This window comes from Zalophus californianus, chromosome 15, assembly GCF_009762305.2.
Source record: "Zalophus californianus isolate mZalCal1 chromosome 15, mZalCal1.pri.v2, whole genome shotgun sequence".
NCBI classification, from domain to species: domain Eukaryota; kingdom Metazoa; phylum Chordata; class Mammalia; order Carnivora; family Otariidae; genus Zalophus; species Zalophus californianus.
Genome location: NC_045609.1, coordinates 49,065,384 through 49,088,375, shown reverse-complemented (window position 1 = coordinate 49,088,375; position 22,992 = coordinate 49,065,384). Strand labels below are relative to the sequence as shown.

The window sequence follows — 22,992 nt, the reverse complement described above, 5'->3', positions numbered from 1 at the left end:
CAGCACTCCCAGCCCTGCCACTCTAAACTGGGTGGTCCTTCCCTCCCAGTGCTGAATCCTGGAAATCTGTAAATTACTGGTTCCAATGCCATCAGCTTCCTCTCACCCCAAACTTCCTTTGTATCTCAGGACTATTCATGGCACCATTTTCAGTCCTCCAATCGATTTGCAGACTTTTCTCAATTTCCTCATTTCAAAGGTCAACATATGGACCTAACTCACCATTGTGAAACCAGAAAATATGCATCCTTAAAGCAAGATGGGAAGATGGAAGCACTTATTCAAAGATTCATACCCTCAGGGCGCCTGGCTGACTCAGTCAGGTGAGCAACAGACTCTTGATTGTGGCTCAAGTCATGACATCAGAGCTCAGCGTGGGGTCTGCTTGAGATTCTCTCTCTCTCTCAAAATAAATAAATAAAATCTTTAAAAAAGAAAAAAAGACTCACACCTATGACAGACCATAATATAACTGGAGAATCTTAAGGACTGGGGTAGCAGAAAGAGCAGAGGGTAGAGGTGGGAACATTCTTTCAACAAGTATTTGCAGAGCACCTTCTGGGCACCACGGTTCTGCCAAGTGGCAGGGGACCAAGGGAGAGCGACAACCAGGTGCCAGAAGATGCAAGAGTTTGCATGGCCCATTTCTTCTGTGGTGTTAGGGTCTCCTGGAGAACTGTCTATGAGTGGCCCTAGTCACATGACAATCAGTGCCCCTGACCCAAGCTTGCCGTGCCACAGGCAGCAGGAGCCACGCTGGTCCGTCTTTAAGGAGCAGGAAGAGTAGCCACAGAGGGGAAGCACCTGGCCAGAAGAAAAAGCCCTGACAAGCACAAAATTTCAGTAAGACCCAATTTTTAAATAAAGTTATCAGATCAGAAATCCAAACAGTGAGCACTTAAGAACAGGGAGGTGCATAAAATAAGAAAGTGCTGTACTCAGCACTTTTTCAGATGGGTGAGAGTTATGGCCATTGTGCTTTTAGTGCCTGGGAAGGATTATAAATAGCCATGGAGAAGGGATTTTCCCATATGCTCTTTCAAATATGCACACACACACACACACACACACACATTTTAACACCGTGTTGTATTTTTCAGATGGTTTCAAATTTAAAACAAATGAATGACTCAGATGGAGATAATTGAATGTGCCAAGTTTTAACCCGCAATGAGTTACACCAAAGGAACTAAAAGCATGAATGTGTGAAGCAGCCTCAGGACACAAACCAGGACTCTGACCCTTGGAGAAGAGAGGGTTCCCATGGAGAAGACTTGTTTCACTAATTGCACAGAGCACCTGGCCACAGGATTATGAACACTGACCTTTCCTGGTATGCCCAGATGGCTCCTTCCATGGGCAGTGCCGAGTGCCCAGCAATGGAGAGAAAGGGCTCTGGAAAGTCCGCAGAGCATTCTTTCGTTTCGGTCTAAACCACAGACAAGGAAAATCAGAACTTTCTCACTGGACTCAGGGCCCCCCATGTTCTTTTCCAGTAAAAAAAAAAAAAAAAAAAATCAAACAGAGGTATTTCAGGATTCTATAGTCATGATGTCTTGACTGCCTACAAATGATTAATTCTTGTCCTGGCAGTGATCAAAGGAAATCTGTTTCTAAACAATGCTGCCACATGAACAGAATCAAGAAGAAAGATCTGGAAAAGGTGTTCTCTTACCCCGGGGGCTGCAACACATGCTCAGAGGGCATTTGCATCAGGATGACCAATAGAAATATGCATTTCTGCAACCATTTGTTTATTTCTTCTTCATTCAATAGCTATTTACTGAGCGTGTTGGGCACTAAGGGCTAGGGAAGGGACAAAAATGAATGCATTTCACAAATACATGTTGAACACTTATGATGTTTCCGGCTCTGTATCAGGGGCTAGGGATCACTCATGAGTAAGACCAGCCAGCTCCCTTACCTTATGGAGCTTGCTTTTTGCTGGGGAAAGACAGACAATGGGCAAACAAACACATAACTAAGCAAGATAATGACCAGGAAGGAAGTAATGACCAAGAAGGGCAAGGAGGTAGACATTTGGGAGAGGCCAATTTGAAAAGAATTGTATCGCCACTAAAATTTGAAGGTTAACAAGGCAGTAGTTACATAAAAAGCCAGGATGAGCATTTCAGCCTAGGGAACAGTGGAAAGTGGGAAAGGTCATGGTGTGTTCGCAGCACTGAAGGGACCCACATACTGATCTCTTCCATGTTAGTCAGATACCAGACTCGGCAGCAGTAGAATGATTTATGGCACGAGGGGCATCAAAAAATGAATATAACTTTTCCAGGAGAAGATGGAGGCGTCCATGCCCTTCCTGGCAGATGAGGGTACAGATCCAGTGGTAGTGATGTTCCAAGGCCGCAGGGTCCGTTCCTCTGGGGTTGATAAGGTTAGGACATGAAGGAATGAAAAGCACTGCTCTGTTGCAATAGTTAGAATGGATTCGACAAGCAAGGGACTTCCTACAATGGAGAACAACTTTTGCATTACCTTGCAGCAAGTGAAGGAAGTGCTAGAATTTATTCAATTACCAAAACATAGCCCCATTTATGGTGAAATTTGGAATTCTAGTTTAACTGAGTTTTACACTATTTATGGTTCAATGCCTGCCAAAGGAATGATTTTCAACTTGAAACGTGATACTGTGTATGACCGCAGAGTTGGTGTTCTAATGTCTAACTTATTTAGTCCTCATGGCCATGTATTAAGGCTAGCTGGGTTTAAAAACCTGGTGAACAAATGCAGTCATGGAATGTTAAAAAATGCAAACCTATTTCTAAACCAGCAGCCTCTGATCCTACATATTTTGCTTGGTGCCCAGATGGGGAGCACATTTTAACTGCCATGCATGCTCCCAGGTTGGGTGTTAATAAGGTTGGGTACAGGGGGGCGGAGCAAGATGGCGGAGGAGTAGGAGACCTGGATTTCGTCAGGTCCCGGGAATTCAGCAGGATAGGGAACAAACCATTCTGAACACCTATGAACTCAACAGATCGAAGAGAAGAAGAGCAACAACTCTCTGAACAGAGAAGCGACTACTTACTGGAAGGTACGACGTGTGGAGAAGTGAATCCGAGGCGATATTCAGGAGGATAGACAGCGGGGAAGGGGGCCTCCGTTGGCCGCTTCTGGCAAGTGATAGAGCCGCGGAGCACAAAATCGGAACTTTTAGAAATCGGCTCCGCTGAGGGACGTCGCTGCAGTGGCTAAGTGGGGGGTGGAACCCTCATGGGACAGCGTGGTCTCAGAACCCTCGGGGTCACAGAAAGACCGGGGGTGACTGAGTGCAGCAGAGCTCCCAGGGATCGGAGCAGGGAAGTCGGCTGCAGAGATGGAGCCGAGGCTCGGGCTCTCAGCTCGGGGTTGCCATAAACTGTGATCCGCGGCCCAGTCGGGCCACTGCACCTCCAGCAGGGACCCAACAAGTGGCAGAGCCGGGGAGAGTCCCCTTCGTCCCCCGGGAGGAGCGGCGTAGGAGTGCACTGCAGGGATCTGCTGGGTTTGGAGACTCCACACGGGGTCAGGTGCCAGAGATAGAAACACTAGGTCACAGTCCGGGTGAGCACGGAGTGCAGCCGGAGACCGGGGAGACGGGAGTGACTGACTGCTTTTCTCTGGGGGTGCACTGAGGAGCGGGGCCCCGAGTTCTTGGCTCCTCCGGGCGGAGATTGGGAGGCTACCATTTTCACTCTCATCCTCCAAAGCTGTACCGAGAGCTTGCAGGGAACAAAAGCTCCTGAGAGCAAACCCGAGAAGCTTGCTTAGCCCGGACCAACAAGGGCGGGGCAATTCCGCCTCCAGCAAAGATATTTGGGAACCATGGCAACAGGCCCCTCCCCCAGAAGATCAGCAGGAACAGCCAGCCAAGACCAAGTTTACCGATCAAGGAGAACAGGAGGACTCCAGCGCTAGGGGAATACTGCACATAGAATTCATGGCTTTTTTACCATTATTCATTAGTTTTTCAAAGTTAATTTTTTAACTGGTTTTTTTTTTAATTTTTCTTTTTCCCTTTTTCAACCAACATCTTATCAATCCCTTTTAAAAAAAAAAAACATTTTTTTTCATTTTTAGAGTCATATTTTATCCCTTCATAGTAGTTACCCTTATTTTTGGCATATATATGTATATCTATATAAGTTTTTCTCTCTTTAAGATTTTGAGCTACAGTTTCTTCTAACAGATCAAAATATACCCTAAATCACTAGTGTATGGCTTTGTTCTAGTCTCCTGCCTGATCACATTCTCTCCCTTTTTTTTTCTTTTTCCTGGCTTTTTTTTTAAATCTTACTCTTTCTTTTTTCAAACAACTTCTTATCTTCTCAATTCCTCTTATAAAATCTTTTATAATTTTCATCTTTACATTCATCTTCCATCCCTTCATTGTATCAACCCTTATTTTGTACATATATAAGTCTTTCTTCCTTTAAAATTTTAGGAGGCACTTTCTTCTAACAGACCAAAATACGCCCAAAATCTAGTGTGTGGCACTGATCTATGCACTAGCCTGATCATATTTGATCATATTCTGTTTTTTCTTTTGTTTTGTTCTGTTTTTGTTTGTTTTTATCTTTATCTTTTTCTTTTTTTCTCTCTTTCTTTTTTCTTTCTTTCCCTTTCTTTTGCCCTGGTTTCAGGTCTTTTCTGATTTGTATAGAGTATATTTGTTGGGGACGTTGTTAACCTGTTAGCATTTTGTTCTCTCATTCATCTATTCTCCTCTGGACAAAATGACAAGATGAAAAAATCAGCTCAGCAAAAAGAACAAGAGGTAGTACCGTCTGCCACGGACCTACTCAATACGGACACTAGTACGATGTCGGACCTAGAGTTCAGAATCATGACTTTAAAGATACTAGCTGGGCTTGAAAAAAGCGTAAAGTTATTAAAGAAACCCTTTCTGGAGAAATAAAAGAACTAAAATCTAACCAAGTTGAAATCAAAAAGGCTATTAATGAGGTGCAATCAAAAATGGGGGCACTAACTACTAGGATAAATGAGGCAGAAGAGAGAATCAGTGATTTAGAAGACCAAATGATGGAAAATAAAGAAGCTGAGAAAAGAGAGATAAAACAACCACAGGATCATGAGGGCAGAATTCGAGACATAAGCGATACGATAAGACGAAACAACATTAGAATAATTGGGATCCCAGAAGAAGAAGAAAGAGAGAGAGGGGCAGAAGGTATATTGGAGCAAATTATAGCAGAGAACTCCCCTAATGTGGGGAAAGAAATAGGCATCAAAATCCAGGAGGCAAAGAGAACCCCTCTCAAAATCAATAAAAATAGGTCAACACCCCAACATCTAATAGTAAAACTTATGAGTCTCAGAGACAAAGAGAAAATCCTGAAAGCAGCTCGGGAGAAGAGATATGTAATCTATAATGGTAGAAACATTAGATTGGCAACAAACCTATCCACAGAGATCTGGCAGGCCAGAAAGGACTGGCATGATATCTTCAGAGCACTAAACGAGAAAAATATGCAGCCGAGAATACTATATCCAGCTAGGCTGTCATTGAAACAAAAGGAGAGATAAAAACTTCCAGGACAAACAAAAATTAAAGGAATTTGCAAACACGAAACCAGCCCTCCAAGAAATATTGAAAGGGCTCCTCTACGCAAAGAGAGAGCCTAAAAGCAACATAGACTGGAAAGGAACACAGACAATATACAGTAACAGTCACCTTACAGGCAATACAATAGCACTAAATTCATATCTTTCAATAGTTACCCTGAATGTAAATAGGCTAAATGTCCCAATCAAAAGACACAGGCTATCAGATTGGATTAAAAAACAAGCGCCATCAATATGCTGTCTGCAAGAGACTCATTTTACACCCAAAGACACCCCCACATTGAAAGTGAGGGGGTGGAAAACCATTTACCATGCTAATGGACACCAAAAAAGCTGGGGTAGCAATCCTTATATCAGACAAATTAGATTTTTAAAAAAGACTGTAATAAGAGATGAGGAAGGACACAATATCCTACTTAAAGGGTCTATCCAACAAGAATATCTAACAATTTTAAATACCTACGCCCCTAACATGGGAGCAGCCAATTATATAAGGCAATTAATAACAAAAGCAAAGAAACACATTGACAACAATACAATAATAGTGGGGGACTTTAACACCCCCCTGACGGAAATGGACAGATCATCTAAGCAAAAGATCAGCAAGGAAATAAAGACTTTAAATGAAACACTGGACCAAATAGACTTCACAGACATATTCAGAACATTCCATCCCAAAGCAACAGAATACACATTCTTCTCTAGTGCCCATGGAACATTCTTCAGAATTGATCACATCCTAGGTCACAAATCAGGTCTCAACCGGTACCAAAACAAGGGGATTATTCCCTGCATATTTTCAGACCACAGTGCTTTGAAACTAGAACTCAATCACAAGAGGACAGTCGGAAAGAACTCAAATAACATGGAGGCCAAAGAGCCTCCTACTAAAGAATGAATGGGTCAACCAAGAAATTAAAGAATTAAAAAAATTCATGGAAACAATGAAAAAGAAAACACAATTGTTCAAAATCTTAGGGATGCAGCAAAGGCAGTCCTAAAAGGAAAGTATATAGCAATACAAGCCTTTCTCAAGAAACAAGAGAGGTCTCAAATACACAACCTAACCCTACACCTAAAGGAGCTAGAGAAAAAACAGCAAATAAAGACTAAACCCAGCAGGAGAAGAGAAATAATAAAGATCACAGCAGAAATCAATGAACTAGAAACCAAAAGAACAGTAGAACAGATCAATGAAACTAGGAGCTGGTTCTTTGACAGAATTAACAAGATTGATAAACCCCTGGCCAGACTTACCAAAAAGAAAAGAGAAATGACCCAAATCAACAAAATCATGAATGAAAGAGGAGAGATCACCACCAACACCAAGAAATACAAACAATTATAAGAACATATTATGAGCAACTCTATGCCAGCAAATTAGATAACCTGGAAGGAATGGGTGCATTAGAGATGTATCAACTAGCAAAATTGAACGAAGAAGAAATAGAAAACCTGAACAGACCTATAACCACTAAGGAAATTGAATCAGTCATCAAAAATCTCCCAACAACCAAAAGCCCAGGGCCAGATAGCTTCCCAGGGGAATTCTATCAGACATTTCAAGAAGAATTAATACCTATTCTCCTGAAACTGTTCCAAAAAATAGAAATGGAAGGAAAACTTCCAAATCGTTTGATGAGGCCACCATTACCTGATCCCAAAACCAGACAAAGACCCCATCAAAAAGGAGAATTACAGACCAATATCCTTGATGAACATGGATGCAAAAATTCTCACCAAAATACTAGCCAACAGGATCCAACAGTACATTAAAAGGATTATTCACCACAACCAAGTGGGATTTATCCCTGGTCTGCAAGGTTCGTTCAACATCCGGAAATCAATCAATGTGATACAATACATTAACAAAAGAAAGAACAAGAATCATATGAGCCCCTCAATAGAGCAGAAAAAGCATTTGACAACGTACAGCATCCTTTCTTGATCAAAACTCTTCAGAGTATAGGGATAGAGGGTACATAACTCAATATCATAAAAACCATCTATGAAAAACCTACAGCGAATATCATTCTCAATGGGGAAAAGCTGAGAGCTTTTCCTGACCCCTAAGGTCAGGAACGCGGCAGGGATGTCCACTATCACCACTGCTATTCAACATAGTATTAGATGTCCTAGCCACAGCAATCAGACAACAAAAAGAAAGCAAAGGCATCCAAATCGGCAAAGAGGAAGTCAAACTCGCACTCTTTGCAGATGATATGATACTGTATGTGGAAAACCCAAAAGACTCCACCCCAAAACTGCTAGAACTCATACAGGAATTCAGTCAAGTAGCAGGACATAAAACTAATGCACAGAAATCAGTGGCATTCCTATACACCAACAACAAGACAGAAGAGAGACAAATCAAGGAGTCGATCCCATTTACAATTGAACCCAAAACCATAAGATACCTAGGAATAAATCCAACCAAAGAGACAAAGGATCTGTACTCAGAAAACTATAAAATACTCATGAAAGAAGTTGAAGAAGACACAAAGAAATGGAAAAACGTTCCATGCTCATGGATTGGAAGAACAAACATTGTGAAGATGTGAATGCTACCTAGAGCAATCTACACATTCAGTGCAATCCCCATCAAAATACCATCCACTTTTTTCAAAGAAATGGAACAAATAATCCTAAAATTTGTATGGAACCAGAAGAGACCCCGAATAGCCAGAGGAATGTTGAAGAGAAAAGCAAAGCTGGCAGTATCACAATTCCAGACTTCCAGCTCTATTACAAAGCTGTCATCATCAAGACAGTATGGTACTGGCACAAAAACAGACACATAGATCAATAGAACATATATAGAGAGCCCAGAAATGGACCCTCAACTCTATGGTCAACTCATCTTTGACAAAGTAGGAAAGAATGTCCAATGGCAAAAAGATAGTCTCTTTTACAAATGGTGTTGGGAAAATTGGACAGCCACATGCAGAAAAATGAAACTGGACCATTTCCTTACACCACACACAAAAAATAGACTCCAAATGGTTGAAAGACCTAAAGTGAGACAGAAGTCCATGAAAATCCTAAAGGAGAACACAGGTAGCAACCTCTTTGACCTCTGCCACAGCAACTTCTTCCTAGAAACATTGCCAAAGGCAAGGGAAGCAAGGGCAAAAATGAACTATTGGGATTTCATCAAGATAAAAAGCTTTTGCACAGCAAAAGAAACAGTCCACAAAACCAAAAGACAACCAACAGAATGGGAGAAAATATTTGCAAATGACATATCAGATAAAGGGCTAGTATCCAGAATCTATAAAGAATTTACCAATCTCAACACCCAAAGAACAAATAATCCAATCAAGAAATGGGCAGAAGACATGAACAGACATTTTTCCAAAGAAGACATCCAAATGGCCAACAGACACATGAAAAAGTTCTCAACATCACTCGGCATCAGGGAAATCAAAACCTCAATGAGATACCACCTCACACCAGTCAGAATGGCTAAAATTAACAGCTCAGGAAACGACAGACGTTGGCGGAGATGCAGAGAAAGGGGAACCCTCCTACACTGTTGGTGGGAATGCAAGCTGGTGCAGTCACTCTGGAAAACAGTATGGAGTTTCTTCAAACAGTTGAAAATAGAGCTACCCTACGATCAGATGTTTATAGCAGCAATATCCACAATAGCCAAACTGTGGAAAGAGCCAAGATGTCCATCGACAGATGAATGGATAAAGAAGAAGTGGTATATACACACAATGAAATATTATGCAGCCATCAAAAGGAATGAAATCTTGCCATTTGCAATGAAGTGGATGGAACTGGAGGGTGTTATGCTGAGTGAAATAAGTCTATTAGAGAAAGACATGTATCATATGACCTCACTGATATGAGGAATTCTTAATCTCAGGAAATAAACTGAGGGTTGCTGGAGTGGTGGGGGGGTGGGAGGGATGGGGTGGCTGGGTGATAGACATTGGGGAGGGTATGTGCTATGGTGAGCGCTGTGAATTGTGCAAGACTGTTGAATCACAGATCTGTACTTCTGAAACAAATAATGCAATATATGTTAAGAAAAAAAAAAGAAGGAGAAGATAGCAGGAGGGGAAGAATGAAGGGGAGTAAATCGGAGAGCGAGACGAACCATGAGAGATGATGGACTCTGAAAAACAAACTGAGGGTTCTAGAGGGGAGGGGGGTAAGGGGATGGGTTAGCCTGGTGATGGGTACTAAAGAGGGCACATTCTGCTTGGAGCACTGGGTGTTATGCACAAACAATGAATCATGGAACACTACATCAAAAACTAATGATGTAATGTATGGTGATTAACATAACAATAAAAAATTTAAAAAAATAAGGTTGGGTACAAGCTTTGGCATTATTCCAGCCCTATCCTGGGAGCCATTTTTTGGATAGGCTATTTCTAGCAAAAACAATATCTTACTAAGCAATTAAAAGTGAAGTACCCGACGAAGAATCTAAATTTCCAGTGGTTGGTAGACTCTCAGCTTAAGAAATAAACCAATCACCATTTCCAAGCTCTCAGAGGAGACACCACTGCTAAATTAGAAATCACAACCAGGAAATGATAAACCATTATCAAAAGCAGCTCTTAAAAATCAAAGGCAATATGAGGCTAAGAAAGCTCCAAAGCAGGAAGCAAGAAATAACAAGAACCAAGATTTGGCACCTACCCTGCCCCACAGAGCACACCCCGAAATACTACATCTGGAGACCCTGAGACAGATGAAAAATTCAAGACTCAAAGACCTGAAAGCAATTGGACCTTGAAAGAACAATCAGCAACAGAAACACAGAAATACTCTAAGTCAGAGAAATTTTAAGAGATATCATTCTTCTCCAGGAGCAGGAAGATCTGAAATTGGTTACTTTAAAGATTGACAGAGTTTATGCTAAGTTGTTAGCATAAATCAGTGGAAATACATCTTCTGTCTAAAACTCCGCAGAGCACCTGAATTTCACCTGCCCAACACGTACTCACGTTGTTTACTGCTCATCTATAACTCAACCATATATTCCATTGGAATATATGTGAAATTAGTTAATAATGTCCATTAAATTGGCTTTTCCTACATTTTAATACATGTAGAAAAGAGATGCAAATTTCATAGCTAAGCTCAAAGGACTGCAAGTCAAACGTCATTGTTATTCAGTGTCATTTACCATATAAATGAATAAAGACATTTTAAATTTTAAAAAAATGCAACCCATTAGATTGGATAAAAGAAGTCAGTGCAAAACAAGCAAGGTATACAAAAGTTCATTTCTGGGAGTGCCTGGGTGGCTCAGTCAGTTAAGCGTCTGACTCTTGATTTCGGCTGTGGTCATGATCTCAGGGTCCTGAGATAGAGCCCTGAGTTGGGCTCTGCGCTGAGCCTACTTAGAATTCTCTTTCTCCCTCTCCCTGTGCCCCTCCCCCTCTCACACACATCCTTGCACTCTCTCTCTCTCTCAAAAAAAAAAAAAGAGTTCATTTCCATAACTTTAGAATGAATGTTAATTTCTTTCTCTTGAACTTGTATTCACTTACTAATTTGTTCAGGAGAAACTCAATACAGTAATTTTCTGAAAAACTGAATTGCTTTATGGTCCACTTCCTCCTGGAGCGTTTAAAGTCCCCATTATTGTATTTTTAAACCAAGACTCTATCCAATGAGGATCCCCAAAAGAGTCTGAACATGTGCATGGGTGTCATTTCTCATCACAAAAAGGAATTTAAGCAATCTCTTTGGTAGCCTGGAATGGTCAGAGTTGGAGCTGGACAAGGAATTCTCATGTGCTGAGCCTCTCATTTATTTCTGTATGTGTATTTCTTGCCTCCCACAAGCTAAGCTTTGTCTAAACATAGTCAAGATAAATTTAAAAATCTCATGTGGAGTCTGTCGTGAAGGACATTGATAATATATGTGAAAGTTTCTAACAGGTAACTGAACTTCAAAAAAAAAAAAAGTAATCTAATTAAAGCAGTAGAACACAGAGAAGAGAATGCTCTGTAGCAAGAACAGGATCCAGAGAAACTGCTTTGAGAAACCGGAGCCTGTAGCCCCATTCGGCTCCCTGCCTGTGATACCACTTGCAGAGGAAGACTGGGAAGTCACATTTCCGCTAGCTGGCCCTGGATCCCTGTCTAGACCCTGGTGCCTGGCAGAAGCAGGTCTCCGCGAAGCCTCCAGCAGGGCCGGAGGATGGCTGAAGTGTGTGAGGAGGGCACCATCCACCCAGAAAGTGATAGGTCTCCTGTGATTTTTCTCTGTTCTCAAGTTTTTTTCTTGAACACAAACTTGAGTTGTTTGCATTGTTGCAGGACACAGAATTTCTCTTTTATACTTTACGTAGCTGATCCTAGGTGCAACCATAATCCATGCTCTCCTTCCTTCTGGAGAACTCTGCTACTTCCCCCGTGGGCAGCAAGATGCCATCTCAAACACAGAAGGCATGCTGTAACATGGGGAGCGTGTTCCTGCTGCCGTGCTCTTCAATGCTGCGTCCACGGTGACCAGAGACAAGGCAACTAAGGTATGTGGGTGCCACGGGACCCTTTCACACTGAGGTCGTTGGGAGGTGAATGGTTCCTTAGAGCAATAGCTGCTTGGAGAGATGGGAATCTCTTCCCAATGGAAAAAGTGAACCTCATGGAGGAAATAAAGGCTCTAAAGGCAACATTTCTTGCCATTTCCCAAGAAGAGATACTAGAAATAAAGGGTTTTGTTTTCTTCCTGTATATCTTTTCTTAGAATAATCCACTGAGCCAGCAATGGTGGTGGTTTCTCTGCTCAGAGTTTCTGATGAGGTGAACCAGGCTCCACGTGGAAAGCAAGGGGTGTCTTCTGCGTGAAGATAAACAGGCCCTCCCGTGAGTCTTAGAGAAAGTCGGAATTCTTCCTTATACTGCTATAGCTCTGTGACCCACATCCTTTCCCTAATTCCTTGGCCAGAGAAAATTCGGGAAAAGCTTTCACTTCCCTCAGCTCCTGGAAAACCATTTGAAGTCTGGTTCCAGCAACCAGGTCCTTTCTCTGGGAGAACCCGATGAAGAGTGTAACCAAGACATTTGTTCTCAGGTCTGACTCAGAGGTAAAAGAAAGGTCCAGGAATGTAGGGAGAATAAGAACCTCAAAATCAAGCCAAACATCATGGGTTCCCCTTGTGCTTGGGTGGGAGAGGGGAGAAAAGACAAGGCTGTTTCCGCCTTTGCTTCTGCTCCACAGGGGTTAAGAAACCATGCAGTCACCCATCCTGCCTGACTCCTCAGATTTCCCGGGATGCTGGTGAGGGTATGGGGACCCAGGTAGCATATCTGTCACTTACCCTTCTTGGAATCAGCACCCTGGAATCACAGGCCTCCTTGGAATCTGCTTTCTATCCATTCTGTAATTAGAAGCTATCCTTTTGTTCACATCAACATACAGTTTACAAAGCCTCTTAGCATTGTTCACCCAAGTCAATTTACTGAGAGACAACCTGGAGAGAACACAGTATGAGACTCTGCAGACCTAGCAGTGAACAGTCGGGGGTGGCTCCTGTCTGTCCTTGAGGAGCTTGCAGCCTGGTAGGGAGACAGGCATGGAAAAATGCTCCTAAGCCAACGACAGCAAAGTAGCCATATGTTGTAAAGTATGTTGTGAAGAAAATAGAACCTGAGACACAACATATATTAATTATTATATATTTTTTAAATTAATTATTATATTAAATGCAAATGGACACAATGCCCAAATCAAGAGGCAGGAGGGGAAATGGGAGCGAGGGCATTAAGCCCCGAAAACCGGGTCTCCTTTGAAGGTGACAACAACAGGCATGGAAGAGCTTATTACATTGGAGAGTTTCACCACAGGTGAGTGGGATGGCCCATCGACAATGACATTAGTGACCCTCACGTGTCAGGATGTGTAGGTCGTCTTTGCTGAGTGGTTCAGTTATTCCAGGGAAAGATCCTACAATCTCCCACCTTGGCAGTGGGAGTCTGGGATTAGCTCTAAATCAGTTGTTAGCACCTCCCTTTATTCTCCTTTTGTCATACATTTTTCTTATGTGTCTGATGTCTCCAAATATACAGCCTCCTTGTTCCAGTTTCCTTAGCAAAAGAAATCTCCAGTCTCCCCGTGTGGGTGACAGAGGTGGCACCAAGTGCAAAATGAAAATGTGAGTGCCCTTGTTCAAAAAGCTGGGGAAAATGCTGTTGCTGCCAAAAGTTCTAACATATAAAGCTTTTCTTTTCTTCCATGATCTGAACTATTCTGAGATCATGTAGGGATAACGGATTTGCGTTTTTATTATCATTAGTTATGTCAAAAATCAAGACTAATGTAATATTAATATTTAATACTCCTGTATTTCTTTGGCTAGGTGCTACTCTCCACATCCCAAGTCTTCTTCCATTTAATTATCAATATTTTCATTTATTTTGCTGGAATAGATTCTCCAGAAATTTGATAGAGCTTCTGTTTGATAAACTTTCTGAGTCCTTAAAGGGCTTTAGAAAAAAAAAACGCTTTTCACCTTTGTATTTTAATTTTTTTTCTTGGAATAGAATTCTAGTTCAAAATCACACACCAACAACTTTGAAAATATTGGTCTATTGCTTTCAGAAATCCTCTCCTGCTTTTGAGAACTCGGATTCCAACCTGGTGTTCATTTCTTTATAGAGAAACTATCTTCTCTTTTATTTAGCTTTGTTGGTCTTTAGGACACTTTTGTCATCGTTGGTTTTCTGAAATGTCACCACAGTGCATGTATATGTCATACCAGTTAAATTTGTCCTATGCAACACCCAGGGGGGTATTTCAATTTGAGGACTCGTGTCTTCCTTTCCAAAAATGTTGTCTTCTGTTATTTATTTCCTCCCTTCAAGTCTCTGTTTCATTTTTCTTTCCTTTTGCAACTTCAGTTAGATAGGATTTGGAACTTTTTGGTAGAGCTATTGTGTCCTAATGCTCCATTAATACGTTCTGTTTCTTTGTCTTTTGGGGGCTACATTTTGGAAGAATGCTTTGTTGCCATCCTCCAGCTTACAAAATCAGATTTTAGCTTTGTTGATTCTGCTCTTTAACACCCATTTTTAATTTCATTGTTCTTACTTTTTTTCTCCAGATCTCTTAAGATTTTTGTTTTAATTTATATTTAAAATATTCTCATCCATTTCTGCAACATTATTTCATATGTTAACATTAATTATACTGATTCTAAAGAATTTCCGGATGCTCTAAACTTTACTTCCATCTTCTTCATGTAATTTGTAATTTCAGTGTAATTTTGATGTAATTTGATGTCCTTCCAATGATGCAGATTTTCCCCCAGTGTTTGTGGATCCTTGGTTGTGTGGCCTTGGCTGTGTGACCAACTTTGTGTTCATTTCCTTGGCTGTGGAGTAGATGGACATATATTTCTGCTGAGTAAAATTTGCTCTGTGTGTGTGTGTGTGTGTGTGTGTGTGTGTGTGTGTGTGTGCTGTTATGCTTCTATTTATATGTGTTGAATGAATGGTATCAGTCTCCCCAGGTAGGCAATCCATCCTGGTATGTATTTGGGTTTTTTGGTGGTCGGACTAACCAGAAATGTCAATACTAACTCTGACTTTGAGTAAATTATTTGGCTTCTCTGAGCTTCAACTTTCTAATCAGTAAAATGAGCACAGCACGAGAACAAGGCAAGGATTAAATGTGATCTTACAAATTTGGACACTAAAGCCTGATTCATAGAAAATAGTAATACAGATGTTAACTGCTATTTGGGTTGGTTCCTAACAGAACCCAGAGGTGGAGCAATTGACACCTGAAGGAAATTGATGCTTATGGTAAAACTGGTGATGTGATGGGTGATATATTTTGATCCAGGAAATTTCCAAGTGCCTTGCTCACTGTCCCCTCACAGAAATCTGCCACTGTCCCTACATCCTCTATCCTGAAAGGTCGGATGGAAGGAGTTCTGAGGAACACCACGCATCCCTGCAGTATGGAGTTGAGCACATGAGGCCAGGCCTGGGCAGGAGGAGAACACTATAACTGTTGGGTATTTGCAGCTTTCTACTGTGGGTGGGAAGCCAGAGAGCCCTTTGGGGTTTCCATTCTCTAGGCCCATCTGTTTTGTGTTTTTTATTTTGATTTCCACTGATAGCTCTTGAGGACAGTGGAGCATCTTCTTTCCGCCCGAGAACTGAGCAAAGCAAACTGTAGCCAAAACCAGCAGCTGTTGGTTTGCTTAATAGAGAAAATATCTCCCAGAGCTGCCGAGGATGCATTATAGAAGGGGATCGAAGAAACTTGAGGTTCTTTTCTCAAGACATAAAGCAAATTTTAGCACAAAAAAATATTCACATTGCTCATTTCCACCCCCAGATTCCACATGGGAGACCCCTGACTCATTTTTGAGAGGTGCTGGCCAGCCATTTGTGGTGGACTGAGTTGGTCCAGCCATTTGCGGTGGACTGAGTTGGCCCATAAATACATTTCAAATTGTATCTGTTTGTCTGTGCTCTTTCTACATGCCCTAAAATCTCCTTGGAGCTAGAGTCTCAGGATTTCCTGCTAGCTGGAGAAACCCTGCACCCAGCCAGGAGAATGTCCCCTTCCAGGCTAGCCAACATCCCTGCCTCTCAGGTCTGCAATCAGATGAGCCCAGATTTGGTGTTCGTCTGTGGCTTTACCCAGGCATGGAGAAGGGACGTGGTGACCTTGGATGTCAGTTAATGCCACCTGATAGCAGCCATCTCTTTAGTTACAATCGGGCAGATGAGAAACTGGGACAGGCAAGTCATTCCCTGTCCATTCCTCACAGTCCAGTCCTGTTTTCTCTCTTGTTTGTAGTGCCCCCCACAAGATTTAGATAAGCCAAACTGTGCCCCCTCATCCTCCCCTCCCCCTTGGACTTCTCCCTCCAGCTGAGCCGCCAAGAGGCCGACTGACTGCTGGGGGTAGCCGACTTCCCTCTCTCCCAGCACTGGAAGGAGAGGAGAGTCCAGCTGAGACCTCTTCTTCTTAAGTGCTTCCAGCCTCGCCTGTCGGGACGGAGCAGGTCTGCAAACCGGGGTGAATACGGGTCAGAAGGGAAAAGACAGCTTCCATAAACATCAACAAAACCACCTGGAGCTGGGGCCAGAGCTGGTGCATTGCTGCCTCTAGATCAGCTTTTACCTAAGACTAGCCTTGCAGTGAGTCAGGAATAGACCCTGAATCAAGGATGAGGAGCGAGCGTCAGGACTGAGTCTCACACCAGGCTGGGCCAGCCTGACTTATGACTGCCTCTGCTGGGTTCTCCTTGCCAGGGGCCCAATGCTGCGTGACCTCCTCCTGTGCCCTCAGCCCCATTCCCTGGAATTAGGCCTTCTCCAACTCTTGCCCCTCTTCGAGAAGGGTCTTCCTGATGATGGCCAGGGTTCTGCACAGTGCCAGTGACTACTTTGGGATGGCAACTGTACACTTTCTCTTTGTTCCTTCTGTCTAGGCATCTCCTACCTGCCCATACCTGGACAGTTTGACAATTACTTAGACTGGACCTAAGTTTCCACTTGATATCAGGAGGCATAGAGCAGAGGAAAGAGCTATAGAGTCAGGGTTTGACTTGTCAAATTCCTGGCTCTACACTTACTATCTATGTGACCATGGGCAGGCCATTAACCTCATAGAGCCCTACCTGCTTCAGCATCGAATGGCAGAACAGAAACTCTCATGGTGGTTTCCATGTAAAAATAGCTCTATGCTGACTAGCTCTGTTGGCCCTCCCAGGCCTTCTCTGACAGGTTGGAGGAAAGAATTCCCCTTCACCTCTCCCTGTCATTTTCCCAATATCCTGATATCCCAGCCAGCTGCCTGTTCTGGCCTGGCCTTCTGCTCCTCTTCTCTCAGCAAACTACCCTGCAGTGTTTGTAGGACAACCCCCTTTATCTACAGAGCCCTCCTAACCCCATCTCAGCAGGATCGAATGTGTCCAGCTTCTGCTTCTCTCCCAGCTGAATAGGATCGCAGTAGAAATCCTTGCCCAGTCTTGGGCCTCCTTGGGCCACATTCACTGCACTGTCTGTGCAGTGCTGGGGCAGCCCTGGCCGTTGGCTCCCCAGGGGCAGAGACCAGGGCATGCAACCTGCTTCTCAGGAGCACTTGCATGTGTGTTTCATACCCAGTTGTTTGCTGCATTGAATATAGTTAGGAGGCATGCAATGAAGTCAACAGTCCTGGACTTGGGGTCAGGAGAGCCTCAGCTTCACACTCTAACTTCACACAAGTTACCCAAACACCAGCACAAAAACACCCTCGAAACTGTTCTTCTCGTTGTGTCTTCTACCTTAGAGAAGGTAGAAGGCACCAACTTCCACTCATTGCCAAAGCCGGAAGCCTGGGCTTCACCTTTGACCACTGCCTCTCCTCAACTTCTCCATCCAAACCATCTCTCCATCCAACCAGTCTCTATATCCAACCACTCTCTACCTGCTATTAGTCCTCCTTCCTCCAAATCTTGGGTTTGTTCACCTGTCTTTACACCCACTGTTCCATCTTGGTTCAGGCCAACATCATCTCTTGTAGTCTTTTTAAAAACAAATATGATCACTACACTCCAATACAAAACATCTTTCAATGTCTTGCCATGGCTCTGTGGTCAAAAATAAGCCCTTAATACAACTTCCAAGCCTTTGCACTTTCAGCCACTCCCTGCCTCTCCAGCCCCACTTCATGTGCTGTATGCAGACTCCAGAATGCATTTCAGCTCGGTGCTCAGAGCAGATATCTTGTGCCATCATGATTTCACCTTTGCCATTGCCACTGCTTATATGATCTCACACCACGATGTCCTGTGGAACTCCTACCCATCCCATGGGCCTCATCTCCAATATCATCCCTTCCAGGAATCCTTTCCCACATCTTCCCAATTTGGTTTAGGTGACGGCCCTCCTGACCCAAATGCTCCTCCCTTCATTCCTTCTTGTAATAATTGGCATCCTGCATGGAAACTGCTGGTTTTCTTATGTGTGTTCAACACTAGCCTGAAAGCCTTCAGATGGCAAGGATGTTGTCTCTCCTCTTCCATGTGGTGTCCCCTCATCCCTAGCACAGAACTAGGGATGGGCACAGCACAGAGCAAGCAGATACTCAGTATTTCTCTAATGGATACATTCTCCTTCTCTAGAATTAAATTTGCCAAAGGGGTAGTTAAGATCATTACAGATTGAAGTAGACCGAGAAGATACGACATCTGCATCCGACGTATGAAGGTGGTTTGGACCCTGGACCAGAAATGGGCTATTTGTGGGACAACGGGTAAAATCTGCATAAGGTCTATAGATTAGATTAGTGTCATATCAAGTTAATCTTCTGCTTTTGATCATTGTACTCATGTTACATAAGATACTAACATCTGAGGAATTTGGGTATACAGGATTCTTTGTAGGCTCTCTGTGCCATTCTTTGTTAAGTACAAAATTACATCAAAATAGAAGTCTTAAAATGTAAGCAAAACAAAGGTGTAGGTTAATTGGAAAGACCCTTGGAACTTAATTTTCTTAGTAAATTCAACACCAGTTTTCCTTTCCTTCTGCTTTTCTCTATTCTATAACAGGTAGAATCTGCAGATTAAGGCATGGGGAAGGATTCTTATTCCTGCATGTCTGCATGGAAAGGCTGTACTCACAGCCTTAAGATGACGTGGTGTGAGTGTCAGCCTCCAAAGCCCTGCTCGGTGCCATCAAACTAGTCTGCCAGTTGACGGATGAGCTACGCATCAGTGAAGGTGGGCAAGTGTCAACTCAAGCCCACTGGACAGGGGGCAGGGCAAATGACTCCCCCAGACTCGGCTAAACATTGGAGCTGCTTCCCATGGAGCCGGCTTAGCTTTTAACCTTCTGAGAAGGACAGCGCCTGAAACATTCATGGGAACGGATTTCACAAACAGGGAAGAACACCAGGAAAGAGAAAGACCCACACAGCATGTCTACAGCCCAACCCCAACCCAGAGCTCCAGGCCCTGCCTTTCATCCTCTGGCCAACGTGGGTCACCCTCGGCCTTGTCTTTAAGGCACAGATGGGACTGTCTGACTTGGGGTTGGAACCTTCCTTTCAGATGTTAGGAGTGCGGGAGGGGTGGCAGGTGAAACTCCAGGCTCAAGACTTAAAGCTGAGAAAACATCCCCTGCAGCCCTCGGTCAGGCCCAGCGCCCTCTGCGAGCACAGCGAGGTCCTGCTGCTCTCCTCCATGACTCATGAGCCCCAGGAAAGACGCTATTGCCATTGCTTCAGCAGCCATAGAAGCACTCTGGCTCAGAGGCAAGAGACCCAGGGCTTGCCCACCCAGGCCCCAAAGAAGGGGTACCAGCCTTGGCTTAGGCATTCCAGGTGACATGGTGACCACTTGCCCCTGTGGCTGCCCCGAGGTGGTTAACATAGAATGAAATGCAATCTGTCCCCTGCAACTTCCACATCCAGATCAAAGTTCTACCCTATGGTGATTACACAGAATCGGTTTGTTTTCTCTACTACACTGTACTTCTTTAAACATCCGGAGACTGCAATGTTTTTCCACTCGAGTCTTTTTTTTTTTCCATAAGCAGCTCTTTGGGATTAGACAGTTCTTCCACTCGCCTCCATACAGCCAGGTTTCTAGATTCCTCAAGATGTTAATCACTATCTCCTATATTCACTTTCAAGGTTCTTTCTATGATGCAATGACAGTTAAAATGGGAAGTTCTGTAGCCCGCCCAGAGGCCAGCAGAACTGGCTCCTCTGATCCACGTTCCATCCCACCATCAATGGAGGCCAAGGTGGCCTTTGCAGCAATGGGTGGTGATGTTGGCTCCCACTGAAGTTACCAGCCACCCAAACTCCAAGACGCTCACTGATACTTGCACCATTGACTTCTGGATGAAAAATATCATATGTTAATCACTGTTCATTTCATTTCTGCAGTTAAGGCCAATTTCACACCTGCTGCTGGGCTTCCCCAAGGCCCTGGAAGGCCCTCCTAAAGAAAAGCGCCAGGGTGGGTCCAGGCACATTGCCTGAGATGGGAGAACACACAAGAAGGCAAAGCATCAGCATGGCCCCACTCAGCAGATGAGGCCTCACATATTCCTAGTCAAGTGGAGCAGAGGAGACCCCGACGCATTGGAACATGGAGATGAGGCAACGGGAAGCTAATGTGTTCCAGAGACATGTGAATGGATGTGAGGGATTCTGGAGGTAAATGAGGGGCAGCGCTGGATGTGTGGCCCTTTGGAAGCCAAATGGGAGCCTGCAGAACTGTGTGTGCGGAGGAGGGGCCTTGATGACTCAGACATCCTTCCCCATCATCATCCAAGTAGTGAAGACAAAAACATCACTCAGGCTTGGCCACTTCTCAAAGAAAGAAAGAGAAAGAGATTGAATGCATACCTCACAAAGGATCTGATTTACTGCTCCTGAAAGAAACACAAAACCTTTTTCATCTTGATAATATCCAGACTCCCAGAGGGGCATCAATTCACTTTCACGAAAAATAATAACATCTTCTCTGCTCTGGAACAGCAAGCCACAGTCTGAGGGAAGAAACTCCACTTAGCAGAGTGGCACCAAGAAACCTCTGCCTGCAAAGACAAAGAATGCATTAAATGGATCCCTTACAAACACATCTCCACCAGGGAGAGTTCTGCTGCAGTGAGCTGTCAAAAAGAAAGCCTATGTGTTGGATTTTCTTTCAACACATAAAAGAAGTCAGTGAAATGGAGCACTACGATTTTACTAGCAAATGCACCAGCAGCAACGAACACAAGGTAACCTTGACCTCTCGCAGGATTCTGCAAATTTCAAAGTGTCTGTGCCAATGAGTCAGGTCAGCTATGGCCAAGTTGTTCTATAGTTAAACCATCCATGGGTTGGATCGTGGCTAGTCTAAGGTTCACTGAAGGCAGCTTCCGGGTGGTAACAACAATGGGGAGGTTTCGTGTACGGCCTGTGGTCCTGGGAAGTGTGTGCAGCCTCTCGGCATGCACAGTCTCATCTCGTGAAGGCCCAGAGGCAGGGTCTCTGGCCAATGGGCCCCATCACTTCTGGTTCGAAGTTGTGGCAATCTGTTGTTTCATTTAAGTTGCCCATTTCCTCTCTTTTCCATTTTAGGTTTTGTTGTTTTCAGGAGTATTCAAAGCATCTTGAAACCATACATCTCAATGCTTTGAGATTAATTATTCTCTAACAGGAAATTTTGCAGGATACTTCATATAAAAAGATACATATTAATTAAAAATGGGCAGCCTAGGACGCCTGGGTGGCTCAGTTGATTAAGGGTCTGACTCTTGGTTTCAGCTCAGGTAATGATCTCGGGGTCATGAGATCGAGCTCCAGGTGTGGCTCTATGCTCAGCGAGGAATCTGCTTGAGTTTCTCCCTCTCCCTCTCCCTCTGCCCCTCCCCCCCAACCCCCACCCCTGCCTCATTCATGCCCTCGCTCTCTCTCTCTCTCTCTCTCTCTCAAATAAATAAATCTTTAAAAATGGGTAGCCTGAATAAAAAGTAGAACTTTCAGGGAACCCAGTGTGGCTCACTCAGTTAAGCATCAGACTCAATTTTGACTCAGGTCATGATCTCAGGGTCATAGGAATGAGCCCTGCGCTGGGCTGGTGCTCAGCATGGAGTCTCTGCCTCGCCCTCCGCACCCACCCCCCTACTCTCACACTCTCTCTCTCTTAAAAAAAAAAAAAGTGGAACTTTCAAATCAAACCATTCTGAGAAGAAAGAAAGAACCAGCTAAAATTTAAGAACTGTTACAAGATTTGAGCACAGAGTAAAACAACAATAGTAGCTGATGGAGGATTTACTCTGTGCCAGTTACTATCTAAACACTTTATAATATTAAATCATTTAATTTTTTATAGTTCTGTGAGTTACGAATTTTTGAAAAGAGAAACTTTAGACCCAAAAAGAGAAAGTTATATTCTCATGGCTACTCTTTCAGTAACTTTAAGAGATGAAATTCGAACTCAGAGCCCACACTCTTTAACACCTTAACTGCTTCTCCCTTGATATACAGGCATACCTTGGAGATACTGCAGGTTTGGTTCCAGACCGCCACAATAAAGCCAGTCAAATGAATTTTTTGCTTGCCCAGTGCATATAAAAGTTATGTTTATACCACACTGTACTCTATTAAGTGTTCAATAGCATTATGTCTAAGAAACAATGTACATACCCTAATTAAAAAATACTTTATTGCTAAGAAATGCTAACTATCACCTGAGCTTTCAGTGAATCATAATCTGTTTGCTGGTGGAGGGTCTGGCCTTGATGTTGATGGCTGCTGACTGATAAAGGTAGTATTTGCTGCCAGCTGGGTGGCTGTGGCAATTTCTTAAAATAAGACAATAAAGTTTGCCATGTCAATTGATTCTTCCTTTCACATGAATGTGTAGGGCCATTGTCAAGTTATTGATTGGTCTAACTGCAGTATTGTGTATTAGGAAGGAGGGAG

General features: G+C 43.4%; 1 pseudogene; it reads left to right on the top strand.

Moving 5' to 3' along the window:
• The first annotated feature begins 2,299 nt into the window (after positions 1-2,299).
• LOC113920367 lies at positions 2,300-10,481 on the top strand (annotated as a pseudogene).
• The last annotated feature ends 12,511 nt before the right edge of the window (positions 10,482-22,992 follow it).